Here is a 26678-nt window from a genome sequence, read left to right as displayed (position 1 = left end):
AGAGATTAGAAAGACATACAACCTATTATTGCGAGGACTGAGGCCAGATACACAGCGTTGAAACTCAACAAAATAATTTACAAAATACACAGCAGAACCACAAACAAGAGCGCATCGCGAAAATAAGTACAACCGTCAAGAGCACAGTAATTTTGCAACTTACGTATCGAGCATCTAAATATCAGTGTTGGAACAATTAATGAGCAGGTAAACATATTGGGACTGAAATCTTCTAAACGAAAAGAATAACTTACTGCGTTAACAAAAACGTCTAAGGTTTGACTACAAAGATGGCAAATTTGTCTACAAATACCGACATTGATTCTCATGGCACATATCCTGTACCGTTTCAGACACAACAGAATATCAGGCTCATTAGAATTTTAAAGACTGATTAAATTCAATCACCAACAGAAAAACGACGTAAAGAACGTGTAGGAATTGACACATAATGAATGCAAACAAAATAGTAATGACGACACCAATACCTTTACTCCCTCAGTCTGAAACTTCTAATAAAACTAACAATTTATAATGTCTTTGTGATTTTCCCAGGGTACAAAAGTTTTCACCAAGAGACAACAGTGAGTCACCTGGCAGACGTAATAGGGAACATTCCGACTCTTACCGAAAGGACCGTTTCCATTATGAACACTTTTTCACTGCTTGTAAATCCAAAAGTCTTTGAAACTTTGGCAGCCAGTCATGAAAAGCGGTCTGTAATCAGAGACTGTCAAAGTAAATCTGATTTTTACCATACTCTATGATCAGCGTATTGGTCGGAAGCTACTCAGCACCGAGTAAAGTATATTATGCTCTGAAGAGCCAAAGAAACTGGTACAATTGTCTAATATCGTAAAGGGCCCCCGCGAACACGCAGAAGTACCGTAACACGACGTGGCATCCACTTGATTAATGTCTGACGTAGTGCTGCAGGGAGCTGACACAGGGCTATCCATAAATCCGCAAGAGTAAGACTGGGTGTCAATCTCTTCAGAACAGCACGTTGCAAGGCATGCACGATATGCTCAATAACGTTAATGTCTGGGGAGTTTGATGGCCAGCGGAAGTGTTTAAACTGATAAGAGTGTCTCTGGGGCCACTCTGTAATAATTCCGGAAGTGTGGGATGTCGCATTATCCTGCTGAAACTGGCCAAGTCCGTCGGAATGCACAATGGACACGAATGGATGCAGATGACCAGACATGACACTTGCGTGCGTGTCACCTGTCGGTGTCGTATCAGGGGCTCCATATCACTACAACTGCAACTGCCTTACACCATTACAGAACCTCCACTAGCTTGAACAGTCTCCTGATGACATGCAGGGTCCATGGATTCATGGGTTGTTTCCATACCGAAACACGTCCATCCGTTCGATACGATTTGAAATGAGACTCTTCCGAGCAGGTAACATGTTTCCAGTCATCAACAGTCCAATGTCGGTGTTGACGGGCGCAGACGAGGCGCAAAGTTTTGTGTCGTGCAGTCATGACGGATACACAAGTGAGCCTTCGGCTCAGAAAGCCCATATCGAGGGTGTTTCGTTGGATGGTTCGCACGCTGACACTTGTAGATGGCCCAGCTCGGAATCTGCGGCAGTTTGCGGAAGGGTTGCACTTCTATAATGGTGAATGGTTCTCTTCAGTCGTCGTTGGTCCATTGTTGTAGGATCTTTTTCCGGGAACAGCGATGTCGGAGATTTGATGTTCTACCGAATTCCTGACATTCACGGTACACTTGAGAAACGGTCGTGACTGAAAATCCCCACTTCATCGCTTCCTCGGAGATACTGTGTCCATCGCTTGTGCTCCTACTATAACACTGGGTTCAAACTGACTTAAATCTTGATAACCTGCCATTGTAGCAGCAGTAACTGATCTAACAACAGCACCAGACATATAGGCATTACCGACCGCAGCGCCGTATTGTGCCTGTTTACATATCTCTGTATTTGAATGCGCATGCCTATACCAGTTGCTTCGGCGCTTCAGTGCAATAATGATGAAAAATTTTCATCAGTCCGAGTTTTTTATCCGAGTCAGATATTTTGACGCGATGTTACACAGGAACCAATATCTCATGAACCTTTATAGGCCATCTGAGTTGATACACATTTTCTTAACAAAACTGCCTTCACATTTGCGTTACTTAATATTGGCAGGAAGGTGCAAAGGCGACCTAGATGCTTTCCAAGGTTTTCTTCAAAAACTGGAACTAGACTCCGACAACCATATCACTAGAAAATATGATAACAGACATCTATACTCCCGACACTGATTTCCATTGTACGATCATATAAATAACGAATGCTCTCGCAGAACTCGTTATCACAGAGACAATTACAGACTACAAAAGAGGCATCACCCGTATGATTCACAGTCGGAAAGTCAAGACAGTTATCGTGACAGAAACCATTTCCGTAGTGACGATCATGATCAGGATAAACGACAGATCAGACGATACGGAGACTAGCACAGACACTGTGACAATGATTGGAACATCCACAGGTGGAGCTCGTATTCCAGTGAATACTATTCCGATAGGCAAGCCCACAGAACTAATGGAAAAATAGAAGTTACGGTACAGAGACATTCATCAAACTGGGGCACTTTATTGAAACAATAACAGACAGCAACGCAGCCAACTTTGGCAGGACGCGCGTATAAGCAGATCAACCCTGCCGTGACACTGTGAGATAGTTCGAGTAAGACTGCCTAACCCGGCAAACAGTCATCGGCGTACAAATAACGCAAAACGACGACTCGCAACGCCGAAAATTGACGATCTCACGGACGGAACCGAAAATATCGCTACCGAAAAAGTAAATTACGTACTTCCTGAAGACATTAGAGATATTTTATTACTAAAATCAAATAATACACGGAATGCTGTTGCAAATCCTGTGGTACTTTTCTTTAGGTAACATCACATTTTATACTGCTCTTGACCCAGGTAAGCCCATATCTGTGGTTAGTGAAATTGCACTCGACCGATGTACAAGGACGAAAGTTTGTCCTACATTGCCTTTACATAAAATCAAACTACGAATAAAAGGTGCTGTTTCAGGCAAAAGTGTGGACATACGACATCAGACTTGTTTGGACTTCACATGTCAAGGTCACAAATTTGTAATGAATTTCCTAATTGTGCCATTTTTGTCGACAGAAATGATGTTATGTGTAGCGATTTTAAATCAACACAAAGCAGTTTTAAGCTTTAATAACGCTGAGGTGATCAAGGAAGTGGAAGGTAGGTCAATTGCAATGGAATTTGAAGACTGGTTGGTTGTTTTGGGGAAGGAGACCAGACAGCGTGGTAATCGGTCTTATCGGATTAGGGAAGGATGGGGAAGGAAGTCGGCCGTGCCCTTTCAGAGGAACCATCCCGGCATTTGCCTGGAGTGATTTAGGGAAATCACGGAAAACCTAAATCAGGATGGCCGGACGCGGGATTGAACCGTCGTCCTCCCGAAGGCGAGGGCAGTGTCTAACCACTGAGCCACCTCGTTTGAAGACTGACTCTGAAGAAAAGGTGAAGGCACTAAGCGCTTATGCATTTTCTCAGACTGGGCAACACACACTCCACCTGAATTCTGTTATGATGACAGACGTTGTCTATGTACCTCTTGTGACGACATTGATCAGAGAAGAGATAAGTACACTGTTATTCAAGAGAGTATCGACAAGGTATAGCTTTGTTCTGAAACAGATTGGAGCAATATGTTGACGTTTTGCATCCACACTCTGCTAGTTTTACTCATCATATAGAAACCAAACCCCCCCATGAACCATGGAGCTTGCCGTTGGTGGGGAGGCTTGCGTGCCTCAGCGGTACAGATAGCCGTACCGTAGGTGCAACCACAACGGAGGGGTATCTCTTCAGAGGCCAGACAAACGTGTGGTTCCTGAAGAGGGGCAGCAGCCTTTTCAGTAGTTGCAGGGGCAACAGTCTGGATGATTGACTGATCTAGCCTTGTAACACAAACCAAAACGGCCTTGCTGTGCTGGTACTGCGAATTGTTGAAAGCAAGCGGAAACTACAGCCGTAATTTCTCCCGAGGGCATGCAGCTTTACTGTTTGGTTAAATGATGATGGCGTCCTCTTGGGTAAAATATTCCGGAGGTAAAATAGTCCCCCATTCGGATCTCCGGGTGGGGACTACTCAAGACGACGTTGTTATCAGGAGAAAGGAAACTGGCGTTCTACAGATCGGAGGGTGGAATGTCAGATCCCTTAATCGGGCAGGTAGGTTAGAAAATTTAAAAAGGGAAATGGGTAGGTTAAAGTTAGATATGGTGGGACTTAGTGAAGTTCTGTGGCGGGAGGAACAAGACTTTTCATCAGGTGTATACAGGGTTATAAATACAAAATCAAATAGGGGTAATGCAGGAGTTGGTTTAATAATGAATAAAAAAATAGGAGTGTCGGTAAGCTACTACAAACAGCATAGTGAACGCATTATTGTGGCCAAGATAGACACGAAGCCCACGCCCACTACAGCAGTACAAGTTTATATGCCAACTACCTCTACCGATGACGAACAAATTGAAGACATGTATGATGAAATAAAAGAAATTATTCAGATAGTGAAGGGAGACGAAAATTTAATAGTCATAGGAGACTGGAATTCGGTAGTACGAAAAGGGAGAGAAGGAAACGTAGTAGGTGACTATGGATTGGGAGTAAGAAATGAAAGAGGAAGCAGCCTGGTAGAATTTTGCACAGAGCACAACTTAATCATAGCTAACACCTGATTCAAGAATCATAAAAGAAAGTTGTATACATGGAAGAAGCCTGGAGGTACTGACAGGTTTAAGATAGATTATATAATAGTAAGACAAGGATTTAGGAACGAGGTTTTAAATTGTAAGATATGTCCAGGGGCAGATGTGGACTCTGACCACAATCTATTGCTTATGAACTGTAGATTAAAACTGAAGAAACTGCAAAAATGGTGGGAATTTTAGGAGATGGGACCTGGATAAACTGAAAGAACCAGAGGTTGTACAGAGTTTCAGGGAGAGCATTAGGGAACAATGCACAGGAATGGGGGAAAGAAATATAGTAGAATAAGAATGGGTAGCTTTGAGGGATGAAGTAGTGAAGGCAGCAGAGGATCAAGTAGGTAAAAAGACGAGGGCTAGTAGAAATCCTTGGGTAACAGAATAAATATTGAATTTAATTCACGAAAGGAGAAAATATAAAAATGCAGTAAATGAAGCAGGCAAAAAGGAATATAAACGTCTCAAAAATGAGATCGACAGGAAGTGCAAAATGGCTAAGCAGGGATGGCTAGAGGACAAATGTAAGGATGTAGAGGCTTATCTCGTGAGGGGTAAGATAGATACTGCCTACAGGAAAATTAAAGAGACCTTTGGAGAAAAGAGAGCCACTTGTATGAATATCAAGAGCTCAGATGGAAACCCAGTTCTAAGCAAAGAAGAGAAAGCAGAAAGGTGGAAGGAGTATATAGAGAGTCTGTACAAGGGCGATGTACTTGACGACAGTGTTATGGAAATGGAAGAGGATGTAGATGAAGATGAATGGGAGATATGATACTGCGTGAGGAGTTTGAAAGAGCAGTGAAAGACCCAAGTTGAAACAAAGCCCTGGGAGAAGACAACATTCCATTAGAACAGCCTCGGGAGAGCCAGCCCTGCAAAACTCTACCATCTGCTGAGCAAAGATGTATGTGACAGGTGAAATAACTGTGACAGGTGAAATAACCTCAGACTGCAAGAAGAATGTAATAATTCCAATCCCAAAGAAAGCAGGTGTTGACAGATGTGAAAATTTCCGAACTATCAGTTGAATAAGTCACTGCTGCAAAATACTAACACGAATTCTTTACAAACGAATGGAAAAACTGGTAGAAGCTGACCTCGGGGAAAATCAGTTTGGATTCCGTAAAAATATTGGAACACGTGAGGCAATACTGACCCTACGACTTATCTTAGAAGAAAGATTGAAGAAAGGCAAACCTACGTTTCTAGCATTTGTAGACTTAGAGAAAGCCTCTGACAATGTTGAGTGGAATACTCTCTTTCAAATTCTGAAGGTGGCAGCGGTAAAATACAGGGAGCGAAAGGCTATTTACAATTTGTACAGAAACCAGATGGCACTTATAAGAGTCGAGGGACATGAAAGGGTTCAAATTGCTGTGAGCACTATGGGACTTAACCTCTAAGGTCATCAGTCCCCTAGAACTTAGAGCTACGTAAACCTAACTAACCTAAGGAGATCACACACGTCCATGCCCGAGGCAGCATTCGAACCTGCGACCGTAGCGGTCGCGCTGTTCCAGACTGTAGCGCCTAGAACCGCTCTGCCACCTCGGGCGGCCGACATTAAAGGGAAGCTGTGGTTGGGAAGTGAGTGAAACAGGGTTGTAGCCTCTCTCCGATGTTACTCAATCTGTATATTGAGCAAGCAGTGAAGGAAACAAAAGAAAAATTCGGAGTAGGGATTAAAATTCTTAGAGAGGTTCGCCGATGACATTGTAATTCTGTCAGAGACAGCAAACGACTTGGAAGAGCAGCTGAACGGAATGGATAGTGTCTTGAAGGGAGGATATAAGATGAACATCAACAACAGCAAAACGAGGATAATGGAATGTAGTCGAATTAAGTCGGGTGATGCTGAGGGAATTAGATTAGGAAATGAGACACTTAAAGTAGTAAAGGAGTTTTGCTATTTGGGGAGCGAAATAACTGATGATGGTCGAAGTAGAGAGGATATAAAATGTAGACTGGCAATGGCAAGGAGAGAGTTTCTGAAGAAGAGAAATTTGTTAACATGGAGTATAGATTTAAGTGTCAGGTAGTCGTTTCTGAAAGTATTTGTATGGAGTGTAGCCATGTATGGAAGTGAAACATTTACGATAACTAGTTTAGACAAGAAGAGAATAGAAGCTTTCGAAATGTGGTGCTACAGAAGAATGCTTAAGATTGGATGGGTAGATCGCATAACTTATGAGGAGGTATTGAATAGGATTGGTGAGGAGAGAATTTAGTGGCACAACTTGACTAGAAGGAGGGATCGGTTTGTAGGACATGTTCTGAGCCATCAAGGGATCACCAATTTAGTATTGGAGGGCAGCGTGGAGGGTAAAAATCGTAGAGGGAGACCAGGAGATGAATACACCAAGCAGATTCAGAAGTATGTAGGTTGCAGTAGGTACTGGGAGACGAAGATCTTCGCACATGATAGAGTAGCATGGAGAGCTGCATCAAACCTGTCTCAGGACTGAAGACCACAACAACAACTTAGGAACCAAAGAGGAACCATAAAACATTTGCAGTACATATTTCCGATCAAAGATCACAATAAATTTTATTTGAAGCAATATATTATTCATGCATGGTACTGAGGGCAAGAGAATACTGAAAATCAGTCTATGCTACAGCAAAGTGTCATAGAACTGTAGTTAGTTCATACAATAGCCCACTGTATATAGAACAAGAAAAGGGGATGGGTAGATAAGAGTCATATTACGTTCGAGAAAAATTATAAACCTTATCTTACCTGAGACCTGTACTAGTTCTGTCCTTTGTCGACTTGAGAGAAAGTTTCTGGGAAGCAGAATTACACCCAGAGTGTACTAAATATTCTACGTTCCTCTTTTTTGTAGTATGCTACCAGTTTCGCAAATCAACATTTCTTATGCTTCCTTTATTCGCAGTTGAAACTCCTTCTTATCCGTACACTTGGAGGAAATGTTGATAACGTCCTTACATCTGAAAAATGTTCCTCAGAGCGTAATGTATCGCTAATAGTTTGCTAAAGATTTTTGGGGAATCAGGAATTACTATCTGCCTGTAAAATTAGGATTTGGCAAGGCCACAATAAGGTTTCTAGGACACATTGTATCGTCTAGAGACATAGAGCCTGATCCCAAAAACATGAGGCATTCAGAGCTATTCATGTTCCTACCACCAAAAGACAAGTTCGTAGCTACATTGGTTTAATAAACTTCTCTCGCAGCTTCTTGAATCTGAAAATTTTTGCCACCACAAAACTTCATTTTCTCAGTGGTAAAAACACAATACGGCATTGGGATATAAGTATATAAGTCTAAAGGATGCACTTTTGAATGATCCAACTCTTACACACACTGATCTGTTACGCAAGTTTTGTTTGGCAACACATTTTCCAAAAGTTGGGTTAGGTGCTAATCCATTCCAGAAATTTGATGAAAATGGTAGCATTGTACAAAGAAGCATAGCTTTTGCTAGCCGTGCTCTAGCGAAATCAGAAATAAGTTATTCGTTAGCTGCACTAGAAGGCTCCAGCAATCATTTGGGCATTTTCCATATTTCGTTTTTTCTTGTCTGGGAGATTTACTGAAGTCTACATAGACCATCATACACTACAATTCTTAATGTCATCAAAACTGAATCGTATCAGAGTGAAGCGTTGGGCATTGTACTTCATTTTATGGGCTCACAAGATGTTGTTGCTGACACTTTATCTCGTGCACTCATTGGCTTAGAACAAAGTAATATAGAAAAGAATTTCGAGAACGTCAGTGTACTCTATATTCAGAAAGTTGAATTTGAGAACTTTCCAGCTTCCTCTTTAAAAGATATTGCATCTGAACAGGAGATGGACCTCGTTTGGAAAGATGTGTTAAACATGTGGCACGTCGAAACAAAGGAAGAGATAATGTAGCATAACCTCGTACACAAGAACATTCTCTTCAAGGGACGTACAACAAACGACTCGCTTTGGGTCTTTATTCCTGATGATTCCGTAAGCCAACTCATTTGGTGCACACATCTCAATTACCCTCATTTTGGACCACGTTTGTGTTTCAGCAAACTCTGCACAATCAGTCACTGCTATGACATGTAAAAGAGAATCAGAGACATTTTCACTGTATGCAAATGGTGTCAGAAAGGTAAGCCATCTACTGTTACACACCGTGCTCCACTATTTCCGATCAGTCCTACAAAGTTAAAAGAATTAGCGGCTTTAAGTATTATAAACCAATCGTAAGAACTCAGAATGGATTTTGGCTTATTTTGGCAGCTGTAGAGCTAACTTATAAATTTTTTCACCCCGTTATGGAGAGTCACTGGCAAAAGTATATCTCACTATTTGTGAAGTATCTCTTTTGTGAAGTTGGATATGATGACAAGGTAGTCTTGGACAATAATCTCCAATTTCTGTTAGGTGTTTGGGCTAAAACTTTAAGAAAATACAAAATTAAACCCACATTTGTCTCTCTTTACCCGCCACAAGCTAATCCTTAGAAGGCCTTACGCAGATTATACTATCACTGACAACATCAGATTTGGAGTAGGCACAGCCACATGCCTCACACTGTACTGTCACTGACAGCGTTAGATTTGGAGTAAGCACATCCACAGGTTTCAGATTATTCTACACGAACTGTCTCATGATTCTACTCCATTGTCTCCCTTGCTTGTACTTAACGGTTACTAGACCGAATCAAATAGCTTGTACCATTTCCAAACTCACGCATATTACATCACAAAGAGGTAGTAGACCCTTCAATACTTGTGAAATTCTACCCCTTGTCTTACAAAATTAAGCATCTGTGTCAAATGTTTCTTAGTATACAATGGACCTTACAGTATTCATCAGCTAGCAGATGACAGCGCAGTAGAAGTGGAAACAATGCCTACTAAAAGGAGCAAAGGAATCTACCATGTGTTACGTATCAACCATTTGTAAAATATCGATTTCTAACTTTTGCTCAGATATTATCGTCTTAAAAAGTACCTCGAATTGTTACTGCTATGGCACACACTTCTGATATATTATGTTCTTTATGATGTATTGTGATCTTTTATTATTTGCTGCATATGGCATATTTGAGCACTACCCTGCTGAAGTATATACTTTTTCATTTGTAACTAAATACACTCATTTTTCTCTTCAGGTCAGATTATGACATATATATAATGATAAACATATATACACTCCTGGAAATTGAAATAAGAACACCGTGAATTCATTGTCCCAGGAAGGGGAAACTTTATTGACACATTCCTGGGGTCAGATACATCACATGATCACACTGACAGAACCACAGGCACATAGACACAGGCAACAGAGCATGCACAATGTCGGCACTAGTACAGTGTATATCCACCTTTCGCAGCAATGCAGGCTGCTATTCTCCCATGGAGACGATCGTAGAGATGCTGGATGTAGTCCTGTGGAACGGCTTGCCATGCCATTTCCACCTGGCGCCTCAGTTGGACCAGCGTTCGTGCTGGACGTGCAGACCGCGTGAGACGACGCTTCATCCAGTCCCAAACATGCTCAATGGGGGACAGATCCGGAGATTTTGCTGGCCAGGGTAGTTGACTTACACCTTCTAGAGCACGTTGGGTGGCACGGGATACATGCGGACGTGCATTGTCCTGTTGGAACAGCAAGTTCCCTTACCGGTCTAGGAATGGTAGAACGATGGGTTCGATGACGGTTTGGATGTACCGTGCACTATTCAGTGTCCCCTCGACGATCACCAGTGGTGTACGGACAGTGTAGGAGATCGCTCCCCACACCATGCTGCCGGGTTTTGGCCCTGTGTGCCTCGGTCGTATGCAGTCCTGATTATGGCGCTCACCTGCACGGCGCCAAACACGCATACGACCATAATTGGCACCAAGGCAGAAGCGACTCTCATCGCTGAAGACGACACGTCTCCATTCGTCCCTCCATTCACGCCTGTCGCGACACCACTGGAGGCGGGCTGCACGATGTTGGGGCGTGAGCGGAAGACGGCCTAACGGTGTGCGGGACCGTAGCCCAGCTTCATGGAGACGGTTGCGAATGGTCCTCGCCGATACCCCAGGAGCAACAGTGTCCCTAATTTGCTGGGAAGTGGCGGTGCGGTCCCCTACGGCACTGCGTAGGATCCTACGGTCTTGGCGTGCATCCGTGCGTCGCTGCGGTCCGGTCCCAGGTCGACGGGCACGTGCACCTTCCGCCGACCACTGGCGACAACATCGATGTACTGTGGAGACCTCACGCCCCACGTATTGAGCAATTCGGCGGTATGTCCACCCGGCCTCCCGCATGCCCACTATACGCCCTCGCTCAAAGTCCGTCAACTGCACATACGGTTCACGTCCACGCTGTCGCGGCATGCTACCAGCGTTAAAGACTGCGATGGAGCTCCGTATGCCACGGCAAACTGGCTGACACTGACGGCGGCGGTGCACAAATGCTGCGCAGCTAGCGCCATTCGACGGCCAACACCGCGGTTCCTGGTGTGTCCGCTGTGCCGTGCGTGTGGTCATTGCTTGTACAGCCCTCTCGCAGTGTCCGGAGCAAGTATGGTGGGTCTAACACACCGGTGTCAATGTGTTCTTTTATCCATTTCCAGGAGTGTATTAAAACGAATTTGGCAGCGCGCGTATATTTCATATTTATGACACATAGGTCCCTATAGGATGCACTGCTAAATGACAAGCTTTTATGATGACACTAGGCAGACATGGAATACATGAATGAGAGGTCTATTGATTGAATTATAGTGTATTTTGTGGTAAAATGGGTATTTTAATGAACAATATGCTACTTATCCACAATTAATTCTTTCCTATTTTTACACGTTTAGCACTTACTAATCAATTTTCTTTACATATCTAAGGTTACTATTGTGAAATGTATATGATCTTGTTGCATGATATGAATGTTGCTTAACACAGCTTTTGCCTGTTGCGAACTGACTGTACACAGTTGTTGATGAACCAACATACCTTTGACAGTGGCCTCTTATTGGCATTTTGTGATGACACTGGAATCTTCCATTTTCAGGACAATGTACTTGGCTCAAATTGCTGCATTGTTGTTATAATGAAATTTTTTGTAATATTTGTCTTTGCAAAAACAGACATAATGCCTTATGGGATAACAGCAATCAGTGACTTTATAATGTTACTTAAAATCCGTCTTGATTGCAAATTTTTTATTCATATGACCGGTTTCGGTTCATTCAGAACCATCTTTAGATATGTGATATTTCAGCTACAGGAGTAACCCGTCCAAAGCCAGCAACTTTCGCATGCCACTTTACATAAAAAAAAAATGAAAAATGTGAAAGTTGCTGGATTTGGACGGGTTACTCCTGTAACTGAAATATCAGATCTGAAGATGGTTCTGAATGAACCGAAACCGGTCATATGAATAAAAAATTTGCAATCAAGACGGATTTCAAGTAACATATTTGTCTTTGACCTAGAATTTGTTCATAATTTTTTTACTGACTTACAATACTGTTTTTTGCTGCATAAGTTTAGAATAAAATATTTTGGTGCATTGGCTTCCTGACAAAATTTTTGTCATGTTTATAGGATTTTAATAATGAATTTGGCTGCACTGCTGTTCTGATTAACTATTTTTCTAAATTGATGTATATTGTGGTGCCTACAATGTTGTGAGAGTTCACTTAGAGTAAACATTTACTGCTAGAGTATATAAATGAGGTAAATGTCATAACAAATAGAATTCTGACAAATGATTATAGGAAGACGGTTGGTACGTTGTTTGGGGTTTAAGGGACCAAACTACAAGGTCATCAGTCCCTTGTTTCAAATGTGGTCCATTCCGCTTGTGTGACATCTCAGGAAAGTCAGAACAATTAAAGGGAAAAGGCTAAAAATGTAAAAGGGCAGTCATGTTGTCAGTGATAAAAACAAAATGAAGGAAGTCAGCAAGAGAACGAACCCAACGCTATGCTGAAGCAGCAGCCTGCGACATAAAAGGTACAACCGCTAGAATGAAGAAGTATGTATGGGAAAAGGAGAGTAACCATTCCTTTAAAAAAGGTAAAAACAGACTGAAAGGGGAAGAAAAGAGAATCTCGGTCAGGGAGGTGAGTCGGGAATCTCCAAACACGGCTTACAGTGGGAGATACCCCAACACCACAGAGAGATTAAAAACCTTAAAACTGAGAATAAAAACCACTTTCTCGGAGGAAACCAAGAGCCAGAGAGACCATCCGGGAATCGTCAGTCAACATCAAAGGTAAGGTGTGGGGGAGTCTGTACTTAGCACGCAAAGCCAAAAGAAAGGGGCATTCAACCAAAATGTGGGCTACTGACTGGAAGGCTCCTCAACCACTAAGTGGGGGTGGCTCATCACGCAAAAGAAAACCAACTGATCAGCCTGGTGTGGCCAATGCGGAGACGACACAGTGTGGTCGAGTCCTTTCGGGAGAGGCGAAAGGAAGAACGCCATGGGCCTGGTGTCACCTTAATTGCACGAAGTTTATTAGACAGGGCAGTAGCCTCCCAAGAGTTGGCCCATGACTGTGCGAATTGGGATTTGATGTGAAGCCGTAAATCCGCAGCAGAAGGGTTTACAGGACACGGGGGTAAGTGACTGCTCCCCCAGCCAAACAATCAGCGAGGTCATTACCCGGGATACCCACATGGCCAGGGACCCAAAGGAAGTCAATGGAACAAGCAGCACAGTGAATATCAGCGAGATGGTCATGGATGGCAGAGACCAAGGGTTGGCGCGAAAAACACCAGTCAATAGCCAGAAGGCCACTCATTGAATCTGTACATAACAAAACGCGGTTGTGTTGGGACTGTTTAATAAAGGTAAGGGCCTGGGAAATTGCCATCAATTCCGCAGTAAACACCCCACATGTAGGTGGCAGAAGACGATTTTCCGTTCCAACAGAGGACGTGAAGGCATACCCCACATGATCAGCAGATTTAGAGCCATCAGTGTAAAAAACAACAGCATCCCGAAACTCCCATAAAATTTGGCGGAAAAAGGAACAGAACACCATAGGGGGATGGAATCTTTCGGATCTCGGCGGAGATCCATCCGAATACGAGGCCGAGGAACTAACCAGGGGGGGGGGGGGGGGGGTGGAGGGGAGGGAGCGAGGAAGACAGGACAAAGACGGAAGCTGAAAATCACAGCAAAGAGACGCATGGCGGAGCCCAACCGGTAAACCCACATGAGGGCGGGAATCGGGTTGGCGACGTCCATGGTCTGGGAACAGGATAGAATAGGAAGGATGAGTGGGAGAGGAACGGATAGCGAGTGCATAAGACATCAGAAGCTGGGACCGCCGAGCAGAAAGGATGGGGGATCTCAGCTTCAACAAGGAGCCACCACAGGATGCCTCGCCTGTTGGGCCAGTGGCCGATTCTCCGGCAAGGTCCCGACAGTCACAGAGGGCGGGCCTATTAGTTATAGGGAGCTCCAACGTTAGGCGGGTTATGGAGCCCCTCAGGAAAATAGCGGGTAGGTCGGGGAAGAATGCCAGTGTGCACTCGGTGTGCTTGCCGGGGGGTCTCGTCCGTAATGTGGAGGAGGCCCTTCCGGCAGCTATTGAACGCACTGGGTGTGACCGGCTGCAGATAGTAGCACATGTCGGAACGAATGACGCCTGCCGCTTGGGTTCTGAGGCCATCCTTGGTTCCTTCCGGCGGCTGGCTGATTTGGTGAAGACAACCAGCATCGCACGCGGAGTGTAAGCTGAGCTTAATATCTGCAGCATAGTGCCCAGGGTCGATCGCGGTCCTCTGGTTTGGAGCCGTGTGGAGGGTCTAAACCAGAGGCTCAGACGACTCTGCGACTATAATGGTTGCAAATTCATCGACCTCCGTTATTGGGTGGAGAACTGTAGGGCCCCCCTAGACAGGTCAGGCGTGCACGACACACCGGAAGCAGCTACTAGGGTAGCAGAGTACGTGTGGCGTGCACACGGGGGTTTTTTAGGTTAGAGGGACCCCCCCCCCCCCCCTTGGGCGAAACGATAAAATACCTGACGGCTTACCAGAGAGGACATTATCATCGTTGATAAAGAACGTCCGTCCTCAGAGACCAAAAACAGGAAACGTTAACGTAATATTGGTAAACTGCAGGAGTATCCAGGGCAAGGTTCCTGAATTAGTATCTCTTATTGAAGGAAATAGTGCGCATATAGTATTAGGAACGGAAAGTTGGTTAAAACCGGAAGTGAACAGTAACGAAATCCTAAACACAGAATGGAATATATACCGCAAGGATAGGATAAACGCCAATGGTGGAGGAGTATTTATAGCAGTAAAGAATTCAATAATATCCAGTGAAGTTATTAGCGAATGCGAATGTGAAATAATCTGGGTTAAGTTAAGTATCAAAGGTGGGTCAGATATGATAGTCGGATGCTTCTATAGACCACCTGCATCAGCAACCGTAGTAGTTGAGCGCCTCAGAGAGAACCTGCAGAACGTCGTGAAGAAGTTTCGTGATCATACTATTGTAATAGGGGGAGACTTCAATCTACCAGGTATAGAATGGGATAGTCACACAATCAGAACTGGAGCCAGGGACAGAGACTCTTGTGACATTATCCTGACTGCCTTGTCCGAGAATTACTTCGAGCAGATAGTTAGAGAACCAACTCGTGAAGCTAACGTTTTAGACCTCATAGCAACAAATAGACCGGAACTTTTCGACTCCGTGAATGTAGAAGAGGGTATCAGTGATCATAAGTCAGTGGTTGCATCAATGACTACAAGTGTAATAAGAAATGCCAAGAAAGGAAGGAAAATATATTTGCTTAACAAGAGTGATAGGGCACAAATCGCAGAATATCTGAGTGACCACCATCAAACGTTCATTTCTGAGGAAGAGGATGTGGAACAAAAATGGAAAAAATTCAGAAACATCGTCCAGTACGCCTTAGATAAGTTCGTACCGACTAAGGTCCAAAGCGAGGGGAAAGATCCACCGTGGTATAACAATCATGTACGAAAGGTACTACGGAAATAAAGAAAGCTTCATCATAGGTTTAAGAGTAGTCGAATCATAGCTGATAAGGAAAAGCTGAACGAAGCGAAAAAGAGCGTAAAGAGAGCAATGAGAGAAGCATTCGACGAATTCGAACATAAAACATTGGCAAACAATCTAAACAAGAACCCTAAAAAGTTTTGGTCATATGTAAAATCGGTAAGCGGATCTAAATCCCCTATTCAGTCACTCGTTGACCACGATGGCACCGAAACAGAGGACGACCGAAGAAAGGCAGAAATACTGAATTCAGTGTTCCGAAACTGTTTCACTGCGGAAAATCGTAACACGGTCCCTGACTTCAGCCGTCGCACGGACGCCAAAATGGAAAATATTGAAATAAACGATATCGGAATTGAAAAACAACTGCTATCACTTAGTAGCGGAAAAGCATCCGGACCAGACGAGATACCCTTAAGATTCTACAGTGATTATGCTAAAGAACTTGCCCCCTTTCTATCAGCAATTTATCGTAGATCGCTGGAAGAACGTAAAGTACCTAGCGACTGGAAGAAAGCGCAGGTCGTTCCCATTTTCAAGAAGGGTCATAAATCAGATGCGAATAATTATAGGCCTATTTCGCTTACGTCAATCTGTTGTAGAATAATGGAACATGTTTTGTGTTCTCGTATTATGACGTTCTTAGATAATACAAATCTCCTTCATCATAACCAACATGGATTCCGCAAACAGAGATCATGTGAAACTCAGCTCGCCCTATTTGCCCAAGAAATTCACAGTGCCGTAGACACTGGCGAGCAGATTGATGCCGTATTCCTGGACTTCAGGAAGGCATTTGATACGGTTCCGCACTTACGTTTAGTGAAAAAAATACGAGCTTACGGAATATCGGACCAGGTTTGTGATTGGATTCAGGATTTCCTAGAAGAAAGAACACAACATGTCATTCTTAACGGTTCAAAATCTGCAGATGTAGAGGTAATTTCGGGAGTACCGCAGGGAAGCGTGATAGGACCTTTATTGTTTACAATATACATAAATGACTTAGTTGACAACATCGGTAGCTCCGTGAGGCTATTTGCAGATGACACGGTTGTCTACAAGAAAGTAGCAACATCAGAAGACTCGTACGTACTCCAGGAGGACCTGCAGAGGATTAATGCATGGTGCGACAGCTGGCAGCTTTCCCTAAACGTAGATAAATGTAATATAATGCGCATACATAGGGGCAGAAATCCATTCCAGTACGATTATGCCATAGGTGGTAAATCATTGGAAGCGGTAACGACCGTAAAATACTTAGGAGTTACTATCCGGAGCGATCTGAAGTGGAATGATCACATAAAACAAATAGTGGGAAAAGCAGGCGCCAGGTTGAGATTCATAGGAAGAATTCTAAGAAAATGTGACTCATCGACGAAAGAAGTAGCTTACAAAACGCTTGTTCGTCCGATTCTTGAGTATTGCTCATCAGTATGGGACCCTTACCAGGTTGGATTAATAGAAGAGATAGACATGATCCAGCGAAAAGCAGCGCGATTCGTCATGGGGACATTTAGTCAGCGCGAGAGCGTTACGGAGATGCTGAACAGGCTCCAGTGGCGGACACTTCAAGAAAGGCGTTACGCAATACGGAGAGGTTTATTATCGAAATTACGAGAGAGCACATTCCGGGAAGAGATGGGCAACATATTACTACCGCCCACATATATCTCGCGTAATGATCACAACGAAAAGATCCGAGAAATTAGAGCAAATACGGAGACTTACAAGCAGTCGTTCTTCCCACGCACAATTCGTGAATGGAACAGGGAAGGGGGGATCAGATAGTGGTACAATGGGTGCCCTCCGCCACACGCCGTAGGGTGGCTCGCGGAGTATAGATGTAGATGTAGATCAACAGGGCTAGTAGGATAGGCACCGGTGGCCAAACGGATACCACGATGGTGGACTGGATCCAGCACGTGCAGTGTGGAAGGAGCAGCTGAACCATAAACTTGACAACCATAGTCCAAGCGAGACAGAACTAGAGCACGATAAAGATGGAGAAGGAGGGAATGGTCCGCACCCCAAGAGGAGTGGGCAAGGAAGCAAAGGACATTGAGTTTACGGAAACATCCTACCTTCAGAAGGCTGATATGGGGCAGCCAAGTGAGCTTGTTTTCGAAAAGAAGACCCAGGAAACGAAACTGTGGGACCACAGGCAATCGTTGTGCATCGTGATAGAGCTCTGGATCAGGGTGGATCGTAGTACGGCGACAGAAGTGGACCACCCGCGATTTTAGAGGAGAGAATTGAAACCCGTAGGAGAGGGTCCATGCAGAGACACGCCATATAGCTCCCTGGAGCTGCCGCTCTGCAGAGGAAATCGAAGAGGAACTAACCCAAATGCAGAAATCATCCACATACAGGGCAGGGGCGACCAAAGGACCGGCAGAGGCCACAAGTCCATCGATAGCAATGAGGAAAACAAGGACACTCAAGACAGAACCCTGTGGGATGCCCGTTTCCTGGGTCCGTGGAGAACTAAAAACAGTACCAACCCGAACCCTGAATGACCAATGGAACAGGAACTGGTGGATAAAAATCAGGAGTGGGCCCCGAAGACCCCACTGATGAAGGGTAAGTAAAATGTGATGGCGCCAGGACGTGTCATAGGCCTTGCGAAGCTCAAAAAATACTGCAAGCAAATGGCGGCGCTGGGAAAAAGCCCGCCGAACTGCGGATTCCAAGCAAAGTAAATGATCGATAGGAGACCATCCCTCTCGGAAGCCACTCTGGTAAGGGGACAATAGATCCCGAGATTCGAGGACCCAATTGAGCCGACGGGCTACCATCCGTTCAAGTAACTTACAAACAACATTGGTCAAACTAATTGGCCAATAGCTGTCAACATATCGAGGGTTCTTACCAGGCTTAAGGACAGGAACCACGATACTATCCCCCCACTGAGAAGGGAAGTCATCCTGGAGCCAGATACGGTTGAACACCCAAAGAAGATGTTGCCGTTGTAGAGCACTGAGATGTTGAAGCAGACCATTCTGGGCCAGGGGCCGTATCATGAGAAGAAGATAGAGCAGAAAGAAATTCCCATTCAGTAAAAGGTTCGTTGTAAGATTCTGACTCGAAAGGGGTAAAACATAAGGTGGAACCTTCAGCCCACTGTTTCTGGTGAAGGAAAGCAGCCGGATAGGAGGTTGATGCTGATGCCACTGCAAAATGGGTCGCAAGATGTTCTGCGAGAACTAATGGGTCCGTACAAATGCCATCTGGGAGGTGAAGGCCTGGGAGGGTGGACTGCCGATGGCCACCTTGGAGAGAGCAAAGTGTAGCCCATACCCGTGACAGAGGGACAGTAGAACCGAGGGCAGAAACAAGTCGTTGCCAACATATCCGCTTGCTCTGTTTGATTAAATAACGGGCTTTAGCGCGAAGGTGTTTAAAGGTAGTAAGGCTGGCTATGGATGGGTGCCTCTTAAACTGTTGCAAAGATCGACGATCACAGATGGCAATGGCAATGGCCATACTCCACCACAGGACTTGCCGGCGACGAAATGATCCAGATGAGCGTGGGACAGCAAGGCTAGCAGCGCGAACAATCGCGTCAGACAAGTCACGTAGGACGTCATCAATACAACCCGACAAAGAGAAAACACGACCTGTGCAGTGTACAGAGGCCAATCGGCGCGTTGGAAAGACCAACGAGGTAACCTGTCTATCGGGTAGTGGGAAGGGAGAGAGAGAATCAACGGGAAATAGTCACTATCACAAAAGTCGTCGTGTGGCGACCAGTGTAATGAAGGGAGGAGAGTGGGAGAAGAAAGACAAAGATCAATGGCAGAAAAGGTACCATGACCGGCACTGAAATGAGTAGGGGAGCCATCATTATGAAGGCACAAGTCGTGGTCTGCAATAAGCTAGTCTATGACAAGACCTCGTCTAGATGGAAAGGCACGGCCCCACAAAGGATGATGAGCATTAAAGTCCCGAAGGAGGAGGAAGGGAGGAGGAAGTTGCTGAAGAAGGGCAGTTAAGGTAGCAGGTGCAAGATTCCTGTCAGGAGGGAGATAAAGATTGCAAACCATGACCTCAGAGTCTAGGTGGACCCTAACAGCAACCGCTTCCAATGTAGTTTGAAGAGGAATCCATGTGCTAGCATTGTCTGTACGGACCAACGTACAAAAGCCACCAGAAGCCCGCAGGGGTCCGACCCGATTTCGACAGAACCCACGGAGGGTCGGTGAGTGAGCATTAGTAAAATGAGATTCCTGTAGAACCACACAAGCTGCAGAGTAAGACGAAATAAGGGATTTCAATTCCGGAAGGTGACGATAGTACCCATTACAATTCCATTGGATAACCACAGAACGATGATTTAAATGGGGGCTGAACACACTAAAGCCAGTCATACTGCCAGGTCTCCACCCGTCACGGACAAGGAGGGGGCGACATCCATGAACGACAGGTCAGAATCCGGTTGTGAAGACGGGGATGGGACCTCTTGTGACACCAGAGGCTCTTTGTCCCGGGACTTATGTTTCTTCATCTTTTCAGGCTGAGATCGAGGAGGGCTGTGTGGCATAAAGGAGCCAGCTGCAGCAAGATCGGGAACAGAAAGAGACAGGGCGACCTGGAGGCCGACAGATCGCGGCTCTCGCGGTCGTCGCATGGCAGCAGGCTTTTGGCCTGGAAGGTGCCAGGAAGGGGCATCCCGGGAGAGGCGCCCTTGACCAGCAGACGCCGAAGGAGTGGGACACTTCTCCGGCTGGGGAGGGGGAGCAGCGGCCAGAGTAGAATATGTGGGAGCTGCAGGGGAGGGGGGCAAGAGAGGGGTCTGGGACTGGGGTAAGGAAGGGGGAGGAAGGGGTGAAGATGTAACCAAAGTGTAACTAGATGTCATGGACACAGGATGAAGACGTGTATACTTCTTATGGGCCTCTGTGCAGGTTAAACGATCGAGGTACTTATACTCCTGTATCTTCTTTTCCTTCTTATATACTGGGCAATCTGGTGAACGTGGAGAATGATTGCCATGACAATTAACACACACATGAAGGGGAACACAGGGACTCCCCTCATGGAGTGGACGTCCACAGTCACCACAGAGAGGGTCCTGTGAACAGCGGGAAGACGTGTGCAAAATGCAAGCTCGTAAAACACCTCATAGGAGGTGGGATGTACGGCTTCACATCACATCGATAAACCATAATCTTAACTTTCTCAGGGAGGGTATCCCCTTCAAAGGCCAGGATAAAGGCACCAGTATCAATGCGATTGTCCTCAGGACCCTTCTGAACACGCTGAACGAAGTGAGCACCCCGCCGTCCGAGACTGTCCCGAAGTTCCTCATCAGTTTGAAGGATGAGGTCCCTGTGAAAAATGACACCTTGAACCATATTTAGAGACTGTTGGGGGGTAATAGACACAGGAATTGTGCCAAGATGGGTACAGGCACGAAGGGCAGATTGGGCAGCTGAAGCAGTTTTGATCACCAACGAACCCAACCTCATCTTGCTCAGGGAGTCCACTTCGCCAAACTTGTCTTCAATGTGTTCCACAAAGAATAAAGGTTTGGTATTGGTGAAAGTATCCCCATCAGTCCTGGTGCAAACCAGACAACGGAGAAAAGGTTTCGCCCCTAGGCGACGGGCCTGACCCTCTTCCCAGGGGGTAGCCATGGAAGGGAAGGCGGAAGGGGCAAGGAAAGCAGCACTCGAAGAATCAGTTCCATGCAGAGAGATGGCCGCAGAAGAATGGCCAGAGTTCTGGACCTGTATGTGTTTCATTTGCATAGCGTCCACCCTGATACCACCCACTCTGATCAAGGGCTCTCCTCACGGGCGCCACCCAGCCACAGCAAGGGCAGTCTGGCACGGTGGGCATTGCCGGGAGTTCTGATGCTCCAGGATGACGAGCAACCACTCCAAGGCTTGCATGAGGAGGTCATTGCTCAGGTATCAGAAGTGTGATCCCTGTGTGTTCAGGGGACTCAACGAAAAAGCTACATAGCGACCGCACCACATGGGCTGGCTACCATGCTGGCTATGCACCCTAGCATCAGACAACAACATGAAAGAAAAGGTGGAATGTACTGGGAGGGTAGACGTCGGAGACACTAGGTAAGGTGCTCTTCCCCAAATGGTCCCTGAGGGGGACCAGGGAGTGCCAAAAGGAGGAGGTGATTTCGCAACAAAGCCAAATTGTAAAACCAACAGAACCAGGAGGATAGCGGGGGCCAACATAAGCAAGGACACCAAGAGAGGAAGAGGAGAGGGCTAGGGGAAAGGATCAAGGAGGGGAAAGGAGGGGAAGGGAAAATAAATGCAACCCTGGAGAGAAAGAAGGCTACAATAGCTCGGGGCCCCGCTCTCGCCACTCAGGTATCCACAAAAGAGTTGTGGATCACCTGGTGGGATTATAGGAAGAGAATAAATATGAAATGTAACAGATGCACCTAGAAATAAGAAAGAAATATTTACTAAAATAAACGGATGTAGTAAATTGTCTCAGTAGGACAGTCAATTAAAACAGCATACATGCTATGGTAGAGGAAATATGGTAAATGGAATGTGGAAATATAAATGACCACAATCATTTAGAACAATGATTATACTTGTAGTATGTGGTTATGATGTTGTGACAATGAAACACATAATGTTTTTGGCAGGTAAATTGACATGAAAGGTTGTATTATCTGTCTATAATGTTTTTGGCAGTTATACTGGGTTAAGAAATACTATGAGTGATGCATGAGATTTCAGTGAACGTGTAGTATGTACATAATACAGAAGGTAGAAAGCTGATCAGTTCATTGTAGTAGTATGTGACACTAGGATAAACTGTCACACACAATGACTGAGACTCTAACTTTGACATGCACTCAGTTCCTTTTCCTTCACATGAACCATGATACATTTGTTTGTTTGTCCTTTATTAGTGGTTTATATACCATCTTGCTCTTACATTGTGTATGTTATCATGTATGCATTTTTATTACCACTGTTCCTATGTTTTACACATTAGTTGTTAGTTCTCAGTAACTAAATATTTTCTGTAATGTAAGATGTATTATTGTTTGCTCACTAGATTTTCTTTTACATTTTATGGGTTTTTGTCACCATAAGAAGATAATGATGTTTTCTCTGTTGCTCCTATTGTTAACTTTACTTTGTATCTGACTCAGAATACTGCACAGTTTTTTCTGTATATAGATGTTCCATGACCACTCTGATTATTCTAATCAGCAAATATTCCTGTTTTGTACATAAGGTTCCTCTCACATTCTTACGCAATGCTCGTGTACTATTTCACATATTTTCTAGGAACAAGGTCATTTCTTAGAGAGACAATACTGCATGTTCAGGTCAGATATTTGTAAACTACATATATAATAACAAACTCAATGAATTTGCCAGGGATTTAATGAAGTTATTCACACATTTAAAAGAAAAAATAGTAGTGAGAGCAAACGTATTTACAAGACTTCAAATGAACATTTGAGTTGGCAATGGAAGATTTCTTCCCTGGGTCTGCTCATACTTGATTCTACACTTACTACCAATCTTCAGAATCCTGTCAGTGATTGACAGTCAATGGCCTTACTAAGTCTGCCTCTAGTATAACATCATCAATACTTCAAGAAATGTTGTCAATATTGTGCTGGTTCGTTATCTTATCTGCAGGATTAATGAAGAGATATTAAATAGTATCTTAGTTGGTGATAAGTGAGGCAACATTTTATCTTCAACTGTATTCCCAAACTGGCCTCAAGACTAATGATAAGAGACGTTAAAGTAAACCTTGAATGACTATAAGTGGTGCAACGTTTACCAACATTCTACAGAACTCGGCAAATAGTGTGTGTGCTTCCTGCCTGTGCAAAGACAATTTTCACACATAAAACTCAAATTGGAACGTTCCATTGTACATTTTATAGCCCGAATGCTAACACTTGTAATGTTGTTTATGATTATAAGTTACAGTACTCACTCCTTTATAATTTTTTTTTAATTTTCATTCTCATTACCTTACCACAGCTAAGACAATCCGTATGAAATTTTTTCCTGATGGCAGGGGATGATGCAAGCTTCTCATGTTTTCTGCTATTGTTAATAATTCATTTTTGCTGTACTCTGACAAAGATGAATGAGCGCGCTTTATGAGTAGTCAATAAGACCATTGACACTGTGTCAGTTTTATCTGTAGTTCACTTGCTAGACAGTCAGTTGTACAGCGCTGAGACATTCATATATGAGTCATAGGGGCGAGCAGTCAAATTTTAAGAGGAGATCTGATTTACGTGAATCTGGGAGAAATTCCCTGAAATACTTTGTTATGGTGATGAAAAGCTATTTCTAAACATACATTTTTTTTATAGAGAATACCTCTGGAGGAATTATTCAAGGTAAATAGTGCACACACAAGAATGAAATTTTTGTTTGTCAGAACTATTATTTGAGGGAAATCCCGAGTTCTTTAGATAGCTAACAACTTTCAGGTTTAGTGTTGATTTGGTCCCTTTGTTTTAATTTTGTCACAAATAACACATCTGGCTGAAATGATAACCACTTTTAAGGAGATAATTTCGTAATTGTTGGGTTCTCCTTACATTGTACAGTCCCTTTCGTCAATATCTAGAGTTTAGTTTGTAAAGGGCGATTTACGTAAAAACCTCCTCCATACTTAGTAAAGTTTTGAACATTTTGTTGTGTGTGCATTGCACCGTACGCCACAAAAGCAACAGACTTTTTATGCCAAAAAAATTGGTTGCATTGCGTTTTCTTTAGCTGTTGAAGATGATGATTTGCATTTGCTTTCAAGAACGTTAGTCCAGTAGGCAAAATGTAGCGTAGTGAGCAATAGGTAAGTTATTTCATGGTAGATATCATCTTCCATTCTTGAGCACACAGAGTGTAGTCGGGATTGTCAGCGGTTGTTCTAGAAAGCAGATTAATTTTCAGTGGAAAATTCTGGTAATATAAATCATTTATTTTCTTCCGAATAGAGCAGTAATTTATTTTTGTGGGTATTCCAAATCAAATACTGCACATCATATCACGCAACGACGTTAATGTAGTCTGGTACTGTGTTTTAGTTTTATAGTTTCCATTTGGGAAACAATTTGTGTAATTAGTTCCTTTTGTTATTTAATTAGATTCATTTTCTTCACTTACAGTTTAAAGGTTTATTTATGACACTGTTCACACGCTCAATGTAGGCCCAACTAACAGTCAGTATTGCTTATAAGTTCAATATGATGTATCTAAAGTACACGTTAGACGACGAGAAAACTTTACAAAGCAAAATATTCAGTATTCAACACACATACTTTATTTTATTTTATTTTATTTTATTTTATTTTTTTGGAAGTTCACAGCAGAAGTATTCTACTTGGTCCTGCTAAGCTTTTCAAGTGACGCAAAGATTGACAACTTGCTTGAAATATATGTAAATGTACAATATGTGCTTTGCAAAACAAAACAACGTTGTACCCTATAACTGTAATTTCAGTGACTCACAGTTGGAGTCATTCATCTCATAGAAATGCTTAGGTGTAACAGTGCGTAGGGATACGTATCTGTTGGCTCATTCATAGATAAGCGAGGTGACAGACTTCTGTTCATTAGTAGGATACTGGGGAAATGCAGCCAGTAAAGAAATTACACTGCTCAGAATACCGTCCATACAAAATATTACAAATGGTGGATGTTGAATGTATACAGACAATGATGCCATGAATGGTCAGAGGTTTTTTAACTCATGGTTGAGCATCATGAAAATGCTAAAAAACTTGAGTAGGCATACCCTTTAAAATATATGCTCATTATCCAGCGAATGTTTGATTAAAATTTTTCAAGAATCAGTATTAAGTTAAGAATCTGCATATTTTCCTTAGCTTCCTAAATATTCCTCTTGCAGGAACCACAAAGACAAAATTAGACTAACTACAGAGTGCACATAGGCATTTATGCAGCGATTCTTCCCTGACTCCATTTCAGAAGGAACCGAAAGAGGATTTGCTCTTCAGTTTGGTTTCATTAAACAAAAAAAAAAAAACAAAAAAAGAGTTGACTGTAAATTAGGCTCAATAGAAAAAACGACTATGTGCCCTAGAAATGTGTGAAATCTTAAGGGACTTAACTGCTAAGGTCATCAATCCCTAAGCTTACACACTACTTAACCTAAATTATCCTAAGGACGAACACACACACCCATGCCCGAGAGAGGATTCGAACCTCCGCCGGGACCAGGCGCACAGTGCATGACTGGAGCGTCCTAGACCGTATGTGCCCCTAGTCCGCCACAATTGAAAGAGAACTAAAAACCACAGAGAAAACTAGTTTATTTACTTATCCAAAAAAAATATTGTTGCAAAGCAGCGGGCTGATCAATAACTTATTTACTTCCACAGTAACTAATAATATTGATGTATGACTTTGAATAACACGAGCTATAAAGATCTTATGTACAATTTTTGTGAGTCAGATGCTGTGAAACGTCAAGTTTTCTTTCAGAAATCTTTATTCTATGGTGGTATCTCTTTTTTATGCTGTGGAAATGTATGGACAAAGTTCAAAACCATCGAACAATATGCATTAGATGAGCATGTGCCAAGCAAGATCGTAAGAGACGGAAAAGAGCTACCGTGGTACAACAACCGAGTTAGAAAACTGCTACGGAAGCAAAGTGAACTTCACAGCAAACATAAACATAGCCAAAGCCTTGCAGACAAACAAAAATTACACGAAGCTAAATGTAGTGTGAGGAGGGCGATGCGAGAGTCGTTCAACGAATTCGAAAGTAAAGTTCTATGTTCTGACTTGCCAGAAAATCCTAAGAAATTTTGGTCTTATGTCAAAGCGGTTGGTGGATCAAAACAAAATGTCCAGACACTGTATGACAAAACTGGTTCTGACACAGAGGATGACACACTAAAG

This window comes from Schistocerca americana, chromosome 4, assembly GCF_021461395.2.
Source record: "Schistocerca americana isolate TAMUIC-IGC-003095 chromosome 4, iqSchAmer2.1, whole genome shotgun sequence".
Lineage (NCBI taxonomy): Eukaryota > Metazoa > Arthropoda > Insecta > Orthoptera > Acrididae > Schistocerca > Schistocerca americana.
This window is presented reverse-complemented; position numbering follows the sequence as displayed.